The sequence below is a fragment of the Hemiscyllium ocellatum genome, chromosome 1, assembly GCF_020745735.1.
Source record: "Hemiscyllium ocellatum isolate sHemOce1 chromosome 1, sHemOce1.pat.X.cur, whole genome shotgun sequence".
Lineage (NCBI taxonomy): Eukaryota > Metazoa > Chordata > Chondrichthyes > Orectolobiformes > Hemiscylliidae > Hemiscyllium > Hemiscyllium ocellatum.
In genome coordinates, this window is record NC_083401.1 from 39,904,302 (window position 1) to 39,917,924 (window position 13,623).

At 42.2% G+C, this 13,623-nt stretch overlaps 1 protein-coding gene across 3 annotated transcripts in view; it reads left to right on the forward strand.

The window, feature by feature from the left end:
- The window catches only part of ctif (CBP80/20-dependent translation initiation factor), a 218,924-nt gene that overhangs the window by 195,553 nt on the left and 9,748 nt on the right, over positions 1-13,623 (forward strand). The window lies entirely within an intron of this gene.

Here is a 13,623-nt window from a genome sequence, read left to right on the forward strand (position 1 = left end):
ATAAGAAATCTAGATTGGAAAATATTATTATTAGAGACCAGTAAAGTAAGGAATTTTCAGGTTGGTAATCCGTAACTAGTGCTTGACTCTCAAATATTTAATTGATATCAATGACTTGGATGAGAGCTTTGTCTGTCTTGTGGCCAAATTTACTGATGGTACCAGGACGGATGAAAAGCCAGCTGTAAGGAGGTTGCAAAGTAAAATGGATAGGTTGAGTGAATGGGGCCAAGTATGGCAGATGGATCATAATGTGTGAAAATGCGAAGCTGTCCACTTTGGCATGCTGAAGAGTAAAACAAATAATATTTAAGTGGAAAAACTACAGCATGCTGCAGTACAGTGGTTATCCATGTATATGAATCACAAAGTTAGTATGGCCTCTTGATGACCAGCCTGCGATGACAGCTACCCTGCAATACCCTAAAAGGAAGCTCTTGCCTTCTTCAAAGTACAAATTAGGAGCAGGAAGAAATCACTCAGCCCCTTCAAGAAAATATCATAATAATTATTCAATAAAATGTAATAATATAGTAATAATTAGGAAGGCAAACGGAAGGTTGGGGTTCATTTATCCCATTCTTAGAGGTGACAAAAAGAACAATTGATTAGGCGAGTTGGCTCCAGAGAGATACTTGACCCTTCTTGTCACCTCAGCAACTAAACTGCCCTGAAGGTGCCACACACTGCAAGCCACTGAATTCAAGGGAAATTGGGGATGGGGGACATGCTTCATGAGCATTGCTCATGTCACGTGAAAGAATAACAAAAGAAACATTCAGCGGGAACTTATCAGGATGATTGCAGAGAGAATGTTTCCCCTTTTGAGAAAATTTAGAATGGGGGTTATGGTTTAAAGACAAGGGATCTCTTCCAAAAGATGGAGATGAGTAATTTCTTCTTTCAGAGAGTCTTAAAATCTTTGCAGTTCTCTTAGTCAGAGTCATAGAGATGTACAACACAGAAACAGACCCTTCAGTCCATCTCGTTCATCACGACCAAATACCCTAAATAAATCTAGTTCCATTTGCCAACATTTGGCCCATATCCCTTTAAACACTTCCTATTTATATACCCATCCAGATGCTTTTTAAATATTGTAATTGTACCAGCCTCCACCACTTCCTCATTGCATACACGCACCGGCCACTGTGAAAAAGCTGCCCCTTAGATCCCTTTTAAGTATTTCCCCTCTCACCTTAAACCTATGGTCTCTAGTTTTGGACTCCCCCACCCTGGGGAAAAGACCTCATGATTTCAGAAATCTCTAAGGTCAGCCTCCAATTCTCCAGGAAAAATAACTACAGTCTATTCAGCCTTTCCCTACAACTCCAGCCCTAGAAACATCCTTGTAAATCTTTTCTGAAGATTTCAAGTTTCGCAACATCCTTCTGATAACTGGGAGACCAGAATTGCACACAATATTCTGATAATGGCCTAACCAATGTCCTGTACAGCTGCAACATGACCTCCCAACTCCTATACCCAATGCTCTGACCAATAAAGAAAACCATATCAAATGCCTTCTTCACTATCGTATCTACCTGAGACTCCACTTTCAAGGAACTATGAACCTGCACTCCGAGGTCTCTTCATTCAACAACACTCCCGAGGACCTTACTATTAAATGTATAAGTCCTGTCCTGATTTTGCATTCATCTAAATTAAACTCCATCTGCCAATTCTCAGCCCACTGGCCTATCTGATCAAGATCCTGTTGTACTCTGAGGTAACCTTCTTCGCTGTCTACTGCACGTCCAATTTTGGTGTCATATACAAACTTACCAGCCATACCTCCGATGTCCACATCCAAATCATTTGTATAAATGATGAAAAGCAGTGAACCCAGCACTGATCCTTGTGGCACACCATTGGTCACAATCTGAAAAGCAACCCTCCACCACCATCTTCTGCCTTCTACCTTTGAGCCAGTTCTGTATCCAAATGGCTAGTTCCCCTTGTATTCTATGTGATCTAACCCTGCTAAACAGTCTACCACGAGGAACCTTCTTGAATACCTTACTGAAGTCCATATCGATCCTGCCCACCGCTCTGCCTTCATCAATCCTCTTTCTTAATTCTTCAAAAAAAACTCAAAACATTGCGACACTGTTTCCCATGTAGAAAGCCACGTTGACTATCCCTCATCAGTCCTTACCAAATAGATGTAAATCCTGCCCCTCAGGATCCCCTTCAACAACTTGCCTCCCACCGATGCCAGGCTCACCGGTCTATAGTTCCCTGGCTTGTCCTTACCACTTTTCTTAAATTGTGGCACCACGTTAGCCAACCTCCAGTCTTCTGGCACCTCACCTGTAACTATCAATGGTACAAGTATCTCAATAAAGGGTCAAGCAATCACTTCCCTAGCCTTCCACAGAGTTCTAAGGTAAATCTGATCACGCCGCAGGGATTTATTCACCTTATGCGTTTTAAGATGTTCAGCATCTCCTCCATTGTAATATGGAGATTTTTAGAGATGTCGCTATTTATTTCCCCATATTCTTCACTGTAAAAACTGATGCAAAATGTTTGTTTAGTATCTCCCCCATTTCCTGCTGTTCCACGCAAAGGTAGCCGTGGTGATCTTTAAAGGGCCTTACTCTCTCCCTCTTAACTTTTATGACCTTAGGGTATTTGTAGAATCCCTTTGTATTCTCCTTTACTATATTTGCCAAAGCTATATCATGTCTCCTTCTGATTTCCCTCTTAAATTTACTCCTACTGCCTTTATGCACTTCACGGGAATTACTTGATACTTCGGTCTAGATTTGACATATGCTTTCTTCTTATTCTTGACCAAAATCTCAATTTCTTTCATCATTCAGCATTTCCTACACCTACCAGCCTTCAGCCTAACATACTGTATTTGGACTCTCGTTATCTCATTTTCAAAGGTTTCTCATTTTCAAAGGTTTCTCATTCTCCAGCTGTCCCTATACCTGTGAACACCCACTCCCAGTCAACTTTTGAAAGTTCTTGCCTAATACTGTCAAACATGGTGAGGTCATTGCAGAAGAGAGAGAGAGAGAGAGAGAGAACCTGCACAGTTATTGCCTTTGCTGTTTGAATTCATGTATCGCTGGACATTGGAGTGCGTCTGGGAAAATTATCAAACAGTGAAATTCACAACTAACCTTGGAGGAACTGTTGGGTAAAGTTCACAGCACAGAATCAGATAAGTTAATCGTTGTTTTAAGTGTGGCTTGCAGAGAATTTGCAGTAGTGAGTAGAGTAGGTTCTTTCTTGATTATATGTTTTTGGAGATATGTCTCTTGATTAAAAACTTAAATTAATAGTTATGGCTTATATTTTAACCTGGAGCAGTGTTTTGTAGAGGAATAAGACGGTGTTATTTTCTGGGTCTGTAGATTGTGAAGGAGCAAAAATGGCCTTTAATAGAGTGATATGTACTTCTTGTCAGATGTGGGAGTTTAAGGGAGTTTAAGGGTTACAGCGGATTATATCTGCAATAAATGTTGCTGGCTACGAATCTTATCAGATCGAATGGATTGGTTGGAGAGACAATTAGAAGCAATGAGGAATTTGCAACAACAACAGTATGTGACAGATGGTAGCTATAGGAAGGGGGTAAGTCTCAAATACAGTCACATAGACGAAAGGTAAGAGAGATAGGCACCTAGCACAGGAGTCTTTTGTGGATATACCCCCATTTCAAACAGCTATGCTGTTTTGGAAAATGTAGAGGATGATGGATTCTCAAGGGAATGTAGCACGAACAGCCAAGTTTCAGTTATTGAGACTGGCTCTAATGCAACAAGGGGTACGTCGGGTTCCAAGAGATCAATTGCGTTAGGGGATTCTGTAGTCCAAGGTACAGACCGACGTTTCCGTGGCCAGCAGTGGAAAAGTAGAATGGTGTGTTGCTTCCATGGTGCCAGGATCAAGGATGTCTCAGAGAGGGTGCAGAATGTTCTCACGGGGGAGAGGAGCAAGCAAGGAGTCATTGTCTACATTGGAAACAAGGACATGGGAAGGGAAAAGGTTGAGATTCTGAAGGGAGATTACAGAGAATTAGGCAAATATTTAAAAATGAGGTCCTCAAGAGTAGTAATATCTGGATTACTCCCAGTGCTACGAGCTAGTGAGGGCAGGAATAGGAGGATAGAGCAGATGAATGCATGGCTGAGGAGCTGTGTATGGGAGAAGGATTCACATTTTTGGATCATTGAAATCTCTTTTGGGGTAGCAGTGACCTGTACAAGAAGGACGAATTGCACCTGAATTGGAAGGGGACTACTGGCAGGGAGATTTGCTAGAGCTGCTCGGGAGGATTTAAACTAGTAAGGTGGGAGGGGGTGGGACCCAGGGAGGTAGTGAGGAAAGGGATCAATCTGAGACCGGTACAGTTGAGAACAGAAGTGAGTCAAACAGTCAGGGCAGGCAAGGACAAGATAGGACTAATAAATTAAACTGCATTTATTTCAATGTAAGGGGCCTAACAGGGAAGGCAGATGAACTCAGGGCATGGTTAGGAACATGGGACTGGGATATCATAGCAATTACAGAAACATGGCTCAGGGATGGGCAGGACTGGCAGCTTAATGTTCTAGGATACAAATGCTACAGGAAGAATAGAAAGGGAGGCAAGAGAGGAGGGGGAGTGGTATTTTTGATAAGGGATAGCATTACAGCTGTGCTGAGGGAGGATATTGGGGCCAGCGACCATAAAATAATGATGGAAAAGGATGGACCAGATCTAAAAATTGAAGTTCGAAATTGGAGAAAGGCCAATTTTGACAGTGATAGGTATCCGTACTGACACTTTGGTAGAAATGTTGAATTAATCTCCCTCACCTCTTTCCCAGACAGCCCTGTGATTTTGTGTTTTGCTTTCCGATATTTGAATGGTTACTGTTAAATCTGCTTCCACCACCCTTTCAGGCAGTGCATTCTTTGAGAAGGTGACTAAGGAAGTGGACGAGGGTAAAGCAGTAGATGTTGTGTATATGGATTTTAGTAAGGCGTTCGATAAGGTTCCCCATGGTAGGCTAATGCTAAAACTACGGAGGTATGGCATTGAGGATACATTAGAGGTTTGGATTAGGAATTGGCTGGCTGGAAGGAGACAGAGGGTAGTAGTTGATGGATTATGTTCATCTTGGAGCGCAGTTACTAGCGGTGTACCACAAGGATCTGTTTTGGGACCATTGCTTTTTGTTATCTTTATAAATGATCTAGAGGAAGGACTTGAAAGCTGGGTAAGCAAGTTTGCGGATGACACAAAAGTCGGTGGAGTTGTGGATAGTGAGGAAGGAAGTGGTAGGTTACAGCGGGATATAGATAAGTTGCAGAGCTGGGCGGAAATGTGGCAAATGGAATTCAATGTAGCTAAGTGCGAAGTCGTTCACTTTGGTAGGAATAACAAGATGATGGATTACTGGGCTAATGGTAGGCTACTTGGTAGTGTGGATGAGCAGAGGGATCTTGGTGTCCATGTACACAGATCTCTGAAAGTTGCCACCCAGGTAAATAGTGCTGTGAGGAAGGCATATGGTGTACTGGGCTTTATTGGCAGAGGAATTGAGTTCCGGAGTCCTGAGGTCATGTTGCAGTTGTATAAGACTCTGGTGAGGCCTCATCTGGAGTATTGTGTGCAGTTTTGGTCGCCATACTATAGGAAGGATGTGGAAGCTTTAGAACGAGTGCAGAGGAGGTTTACCAGGATGTTGCCTGGAATGGTAGGAAAATCTTATGAGGAAAGGCTGAGGCACTTGGGGCTGTTCTCATTGGAGAAGAGAAGGTTTAGGGGAGATCTGATAGAAGTGTATAAGATGATTAGGGGTTTAGATAGGGTAGATACTAAGAACCTTTTACCGCTAATGGAGTCAGGTGTTACTAGGGGACATAGCTTTAAATTAAGGGGTGGTAGGTATAGGACAGATGTTAGGGGTAGATTCTTCACACAGCGGGTTGTGAGTTCATGGAATGCCCTGCCAGTATCAGTGGTGAACTCTCCTTCTTTATGGTCATTTAAGCGGGCATTGGATAGGCATTTGGAAGTTATTGGGCTAGTATAGGTTAGGTAGGATTCGGTCGGCGCAACATCGAGGGCCGAAGGGCCTGCACTGCGCTGTATCCTTCTATGTTCTATGTTCTATTCCATATTATAATTTAATTTAACATAATAGTTTTCTTTGCATCACCATGGTTCTTTTGTCGATATCTGTTCCCCCAGGGTATTAGCCCTTCTGCCCTGGAGTCAGTTTCTCCTTATTTAGTCTGACATACCGTTCCATTTTCTAAAATTTCTATCAAGTATTCTCTGTTCTGAGAAGAACAAACCTATAGTGTCTCTACATACTGCAGTTGAACTGAAGTCATTCATCCTGTCTGTTCTTTAAACGTTTCTCTGTATTCTCCAATGTCTTGACATCTTCCTGCAGAGTGATGCCCAGAATTCTACACCATTCAGCTTGAACCTTAGCCTTTACAACTGCTTAAGATAATTTTGGGCTGAACGTTTTGAGCTAGGAGCACATTCCTCACGTTCCTCTGTCCTAGGTCAAAGCCTCAATTGACTTTACATGGGTCATTCTGCATCAATAATATGCTGGGGTTGGCCTTAGGAAAGTTTGATTGGGATATCCATTCCCTCCAGTTCTATTCTTAAGAGCTGCCAGCCAATCTAATTGGCCAGCTACTGGGTAATCCCAGCGATGACAGACCCCAGTAGAGGCTACTATTGGGACTGCAGAGAGTCCTGAGAATAAGAATGTTTGATACCAGACTTCAAGATAAGCCTGGAGATTTTGGTTGGGGGGTGGATCAGGTCTCTAGCGAAAGGGGCAAAGAGAGAAGGAGGTTGGGTTTTGAGGTCAAGACAAAAGGCATAGAAGGAAGTCCCCATCTTGGTAGAAGGTGCTACCACTGGGAACCAGGGATCCTTCAAAGAAGATACCCCAACCTCCTTTCACCCTTTTAGCTCAAGCTGTTAAAGTTCCACACAAACCATCTCCCTTCTGCCTTCCTACCCAAAATATCATGACAGCAAATGCAGAGTGAGATCCTAATGGCCTATAATTGGCAACAAGATCCTCAATTAGACTAACAATGGCTCCTCTTCCCTAATAATGGGGGAGGGGTGAGTTCACAGCTCAGGAGTTTGCTGGAAAAGTACTGAGTATATGTTTGTGTCTCTACTGCATTTATAGTGGATCTCTGTCCTTGATAAGAGGTTCAGCACTGTACAGAACAGTATGTTGCCAACTGAGCCTTTTATGAAGCGTGTGAATCACAAGATACACTGAAGGCCATATAACTGAGTGATATTTATGTCCACAACAATCCCAGAGGATCTTCCTGTTTGCTGAGGAGCATCTCATCATCTGTAGAATTATTTTGATTTTCCAGGTGATCAATTGTTCATCTGGCTGACGTTTTACTCAAAAGAAAGTGTAAAATTCATCCTAAAACTTTACTCCAAAACATTCCTGCCTTTGCCAGTTTTTTTAAACTTTTGCTTCGAACACAGTGTAACTTGTATTTTTCCTTTTTTTTTCTTTCCTTCTTCCAAGCTGTCAGGGTGTTTTGATAGAATCCAGGAGTTTTTACTCCCACTTTGTTCATCCTCAACTTCCAGCCCCCCCATTTTTAACAAAGAGGCACTTGTGTTGTTTCTGGGTTTTGTTTTGGCATGTGTAAACAATACACTTTAGCAAAGTGGCAGTGAATATCCTGTAATTTGAGATGAAGAAATCATCACAGAAAAGAACAATTTTTAAAAAAGTCATGTATAGTTTTCGAAGTAGAGCGTTTAAAGGGACAGTTAATTTGTGGCATAATGTTTGCAGGTAGGGCTGGTCTTATAGCACTCTACCAATAGCTCACAACTTTCCAAATTCAGATTGCAACCAATCATGTTCTTTCCGAATTAATCTATTTATTGACACAATTGTTGGTATGTCGATATCCTTATGTGATTATTCAGTTTACAAAAGTGAACCAGACGTTAGATTGTGCAATGTGATTTTTAAAAAACTGATGGCTATTGGAAATGGAGTGCTCGTGCTGGACCCATGGAGATGGAATGGGTGGTCTCTGGACATGAGGGTGGGAAGCAGCTTTATTCCTCACCCAATCTCTGCTACTGTTGGTGGAAGGTGATAGCCATCACTGCAAATGGTTGTCAAACAACAGCAGATCAATGAAGGGTCACTTGAGATCCATACTGTATGAAGCTCAAGGATGTCCACTGAACATTCAAAGTATTGTATGTGAAAGTAACAATGAATGGACATGGAGATTGAAATGACTGTTGTTCAGTGTGATTCCTTAATCACTAAACCATCAATAAGGTGGGATTGTAGATGTCTGTTGGTGCACAAATTTGGGTTGGATAGACTTCCAGCAAGATAGGAGAATGCTGAAGTTTTAATTTCCTGAGCAATAGTTCTAGAAATCCAGCCTATTTAACATGTGAGAGGACTGACCCTTGAAGATGCCTACATCAACAAGCATGACTGGAGAATATAGTCACGATTGAGCATCTTGCAGCATGTGTGGAACAAATTGAGATGCTTTTTACTTCTAATAATAGAATCCCTACAGTTTGAAAGCAGGCCATTTGGCCCAACAAGTCTACACAGACTCTCCAAAGACCATCCCACCCCTCTACCATGTCCCTGTAACCCTGCATTTCCCATGGCTAATCCACCTAGACTGCACATCCCTGGTCACTATGGGAATTTGGCATAGCCAATCCACTTAACCTGCACAGCTTTGGGATATCCTGGATATTCTTGATCATCCAGTTGATAATCAGGCAGTGAAAGTTCGGGTTTCTACTTCTTACCAAACAAGCCCAAAAGTGTGTACAGCACTAAATCTCGGCTAAATCAAAGACATTCTTCTGTCAGGCACTTTAAGTTTGGGCAGCACTTGAGTCCCAAGCCATTGGCAATTGCACAATGCTAATGACCTGCTGAGGATATCAGAAAGTTTATCATGACTTTGAAAATATGTATACATCCATTGTGCTTGAGGAGAATTTCAAAAGAGAACATTTTAAGACCATTTAATGTGTAGTTTATAACATGGAGGAAGTTTCTGACATTGTTAAAGTTAACTTTTGACATAACTTGCTGTACAACATTGTCCATGAATATGGCAGAACAGGACTCGAGAAGTATGAGTTAACAAGCCCTTCATCAGGAATGAGTCCCCAATCCTGATGAAGGGCTTTTGCCCGAAACGTCGATTTTCCTGCTCCTCGGATGCTGCCTGACCTGCTGTGCTTTTCTAGCACCACTCTAATCGAGACTCTAGTTTCCAGCATCTGCAGTTCTCACTTTTGCCTGAGTTAACAACTGCCTGCTGTCTGCTGTACTGAATAAGCTGGAGTTGAATAAGTTGAAGCTGCTGACGAAAGCAGTTAGAAACAGCTACTACTGGTGCTCAAGCCAGTATTGGGCACAGAATTGTTCATTTGTGAAAACAACGTGTAATAACTGCAAGCAGAAGGGTCATCTCACAAGCTTTATTGGAAGAGGGACATAGAGAAAAGACTGCAATTGGTTGTTGAACAGCAGCAGGTTGATAGAGGGCAGTCGTGATCCGTATAACAAGAAGCACAAGCATGTCCGATGAAAAATTCACAGGACATGATAGTCCAAGAGAAATGCATGGAGCATCAGTGGACATAGTGATGACATGGGGTGGTTAGTCCGCGTAATTCCTAAAACACTATACAACCAAATATTAAGACATAGATATCACCAAAAGCAGCTTTATTCTGTATCCAGTTTCTACTGTGCCCTGCCTGAGTGCACAGGGTTCATAGTTACATCAATCTCCCTGACCTACGTGAGAATTGTTAAGAAAGGGGAAAGTTTTCATATAAGCTGTTATCACAAGAATTGTCTTATAAATATCATTATTGAGTTGCTAGGATGTTCAGAGTTGTGCAGGTATTTCTATATGAAACATTGGTCAATAAAGGAGCCATCAATAGTGTCATCTAGTGATACCTTTGCACTAGGAAATGCACTAGATTGACCATGGTAAAACCCTGTCATTGGAGTGAAGGAAAAGGCTGGCTACTTGAAAGCCAGAAGCTCATCTCCTGACCTCAGACAGCTTCTCCGTGCTCAAGTCATTGGGTGCCACCACAGCAATACTCCAACTTAACACCATTAGGGACAGAACGGTTTGTTTGATAGGTGACCCCTACCACTAGACTTGCTGCTTTCAAACCCTCCAGCACCAGTGCATTCTACAATACACAAAGCTTGCAGATGATACCAAATTGAGTGGGAGGGTGAACTATGGCGAGGATGCAGAGATCCTTCAGCATGATCTGGACAGATTGGGTGAGTGGGCAAATCAAGGACAGATGATAAATGTGAGGATATTCACTTTGGAAGCAAAAGCATGGTGGTAGATTACTACCAGAATAGCTGTAAATTGGGAGTGGGGGGGTGGGGGGCGGGGGGGGAATGTGCAGTGGGACCTGAGTGTCCTTGTGCACCAGTCGCTGAAGGTAGATATGCAGGTGCAGCAGGCGGTAAAGAAGGCAAATGGTATGTTGGCTTTTATTGTGAGAGGTTTCGAGTACAGGAGCAGGGATGTGTTGTTGCAGTTATACAGGGCCTTGGTGAGGCCACACCTAGAAAATTGTGTGCAGTTTTTGTCTCTTTTTCTGAGGAAGGATGCTTTTGCTGTTGAGGTAGTGCTGCGAAGGTTTACCAGGCTGATTCTGGGGATGGTGGGACTGACCTATGAGGAGAGATTGACTAGGTTAGGATTGTTTTCACTGTGGCTCAGGCAAATTAGGGGGGGATCTAACAGGCACTTATAAAATTCTAACAGGACTAGTCAGGGTAGATGCAGGGAGGATGTTCCGATGGAGGGTATGTCCAGAACCAGGGATCACAGTCTGAGGATTTGGGCTAGACCATTTACGATGGAGATGAGGAGACATTTCTTTACCTAAAGAGTGGTGAGCATGTGGAATTCATTATCACAGCAAGTAGTTGATGCTAAAACATCAAATGCATTCAAGAGGCAGCTAGATATAGCACTGGGGTAAATGGGATCAAAGGTTATAGGGAGAAAGCAGGATTAGGCTATTGAGTTAGATGATCTGTCAAATGGCCTCCTCCTGCTCCTATCTTCTATGTTTCTATCCTTCAGTAACTTGACAAGTTTAGTTTGACCACATCCACTACTCTTGATCTTCTCCACCCCATTAGTGAGAAGAAAAGGAGCAGTAATGTTATGGTAGCATTTTTATCTCCCAAATCACAAACCGTCTTGACTTGGATATGTGACCATCCCTCCTCCTTGTTGTTGAGTCATCGATGTGTCATTTCTGACCTAACAGCATTTCAAAAGCAGCATCACAAAAAAGGATTCAAGATAGGCCTTTCCAGCATCATTCACATTCAAGTCACTTTGAAAAATGCATGTCTTACATTGTTTAGATAAATCTTTATGTCTGTAAACTAGCTAAACTAAATAAACCTAATGAAGCAGAGATCCTTTGATGGTGTTCAGTAAGTTTAATAAATGAGTAACTGACAAACCAGGCAAGAGGCTGCTTTAAAAAATGGCTCTTGATGAGTAGCTAATCACATCCAGCGGATGGTAATGACAATGCAGTTAATGTCATGATGCTTCACTGATCTGAGATGAAAACTAGCAAGCATTCCCAATCCTGATGATTATTCATTGGTCCCAATGGAAGATTCCATGTGTTGATTTTGAGGCAAATTAAGATTTGATTATGATGTTTTCTATAGTTGGATAGCTGTCATCACTCATGTGTTAATAACCACTTTGGTTGTGGTTGTGTGAGCTGTATTTCAGTGAACAGTCAGTGCCTTGATGAGTGAAAATTGTTGAGGTGAAAAAGTACTCCATAAGGTACATAACTAGCAATTTTCTTGCAAATCATATTGACAATTCCAGAAGTGTCACTGAATTTGCGTTCTTTGCTGAAAAGGACACTGAGGGGCCATGATCCTGGTTTTCAAAATGCTCAGAGCATGAGATTAGAAGAAATTTATGTTGAATACTAGATGAAGAACATATTCTCAGATATCAATTTGTGTCAATCAATAAAAATCGATGAGCATTAAATTATAGAACAATATGACACAAAAGAATACCATTGGGCTCTTTCTGCTTGTGCACAGCACTTCAGGCAGCATCCAAGGAGTAGCGAAATCGATATTTCGGGCAAAAGCCCTTCATCAGGAATAAAAGTAGAGAACCTGAAGCGTGGAGAGATAAGCTAGAGGAGGATGGGAGTGGGGAGAAAGTAGCATAGAGTACAATAGGTGAGAGGGGGAGGGGATGAAGGTGATAGGTCAGCGAGGAGAGGGTGGAGTGGATAGGTGGAAAAGGAGATAGGCAGGTAGGACAAGTTATGGGGACAGTGCTGAGCTGGAAGTTTGGAACTAGGGTGAGGTGGGGGAAGGGGAAATGAGGAAACTGTTGAAGTCCACATTGATGCCCTATCTCCTTTTCCACCTAAACACTCCACCCTCTCCTCCCTGACCTATCATCTTCATCCCCTCCCCCACTCACCTATTGTACTCTATGCTACTTTCTCCCCACCCCCACCCTCCTCTAGCTTATCTCTCCACCCTTCAGGCTCTCTGCCTTTATTCCTGATGAAGGGCTTTTGCCCGAAACGTCGATTTCGCTGCACTTTGGATGCTGCCTGAACTGCTGTGCTCTTCCAGCACCACTAATCCAGAATCTGGTTTCCAGCATCTGCAGTCATTGTTTTTACCTCTTTCTGCTTGTGCCAACTGTTTGAAAGATCTATCAAATTTTGTTTTAAATTTATTCGCAAGAAATAGACCAGCATTTATTGCTCATCCCAAATTGCTCAGAAAACAGTTAAGAATCTGTGGGTGTGGAGCCACATGTAAGCAGACAGATAAGAATAGCAGTTTCCTTCCCTAAAGAGTATTAGTGAACCAGATGGGATTTTCTGATGGTCATCATCCCACTCTTAATTCCAGATTTTTATTGGGTTCAAATCCTGACCTGGCTGATCTCCAGAACATTATCTGGATTTCTAGATTAACAATCCAGCAATAATACCACCTGGCCGTCATACTCTACTCTCCTTCACTACTCTCCTTCTCTTTCCCAAAAGCCCTTTGCTTTTCCCTGCAAATATTCCCCTTTTAAAAGTTACTATTGAATCTTCTTTCTCTAATCGTTCAGGTAGAGCATTCCTGGAATTCACAACTGTGGGAAATGACCAGGTGACAGAAAGTAGTCAAAAGATCCATTATGTAGGATGTAAGGTTGGTTGGATATCCTGCAGTATAGTTCAGTCTGCTGTCAGACTGCAAGATAATTTAGTAGGTGCTGTACTTTGGGAACATAAGGATTGGCTGTTATGCACAGGTTGAGAGGTTTTGCCTAAAGAATGAACTAGATAACAACCATCCAGAGATAGATTTTTGTGGAGGAGGTAGGAAATCCAAGTCTGAAAATTTTCCAATTCAACAGATTTGTCTCCTTTAAAAACATCTTGTATGCTATATATTTTGTGTCAGGGAGGCAGTGACTGGATAGAGATAGGTCTAAGGCGATAATGGAGGACTGATGGCCATTTTAATGATGACTGACACCCACCTC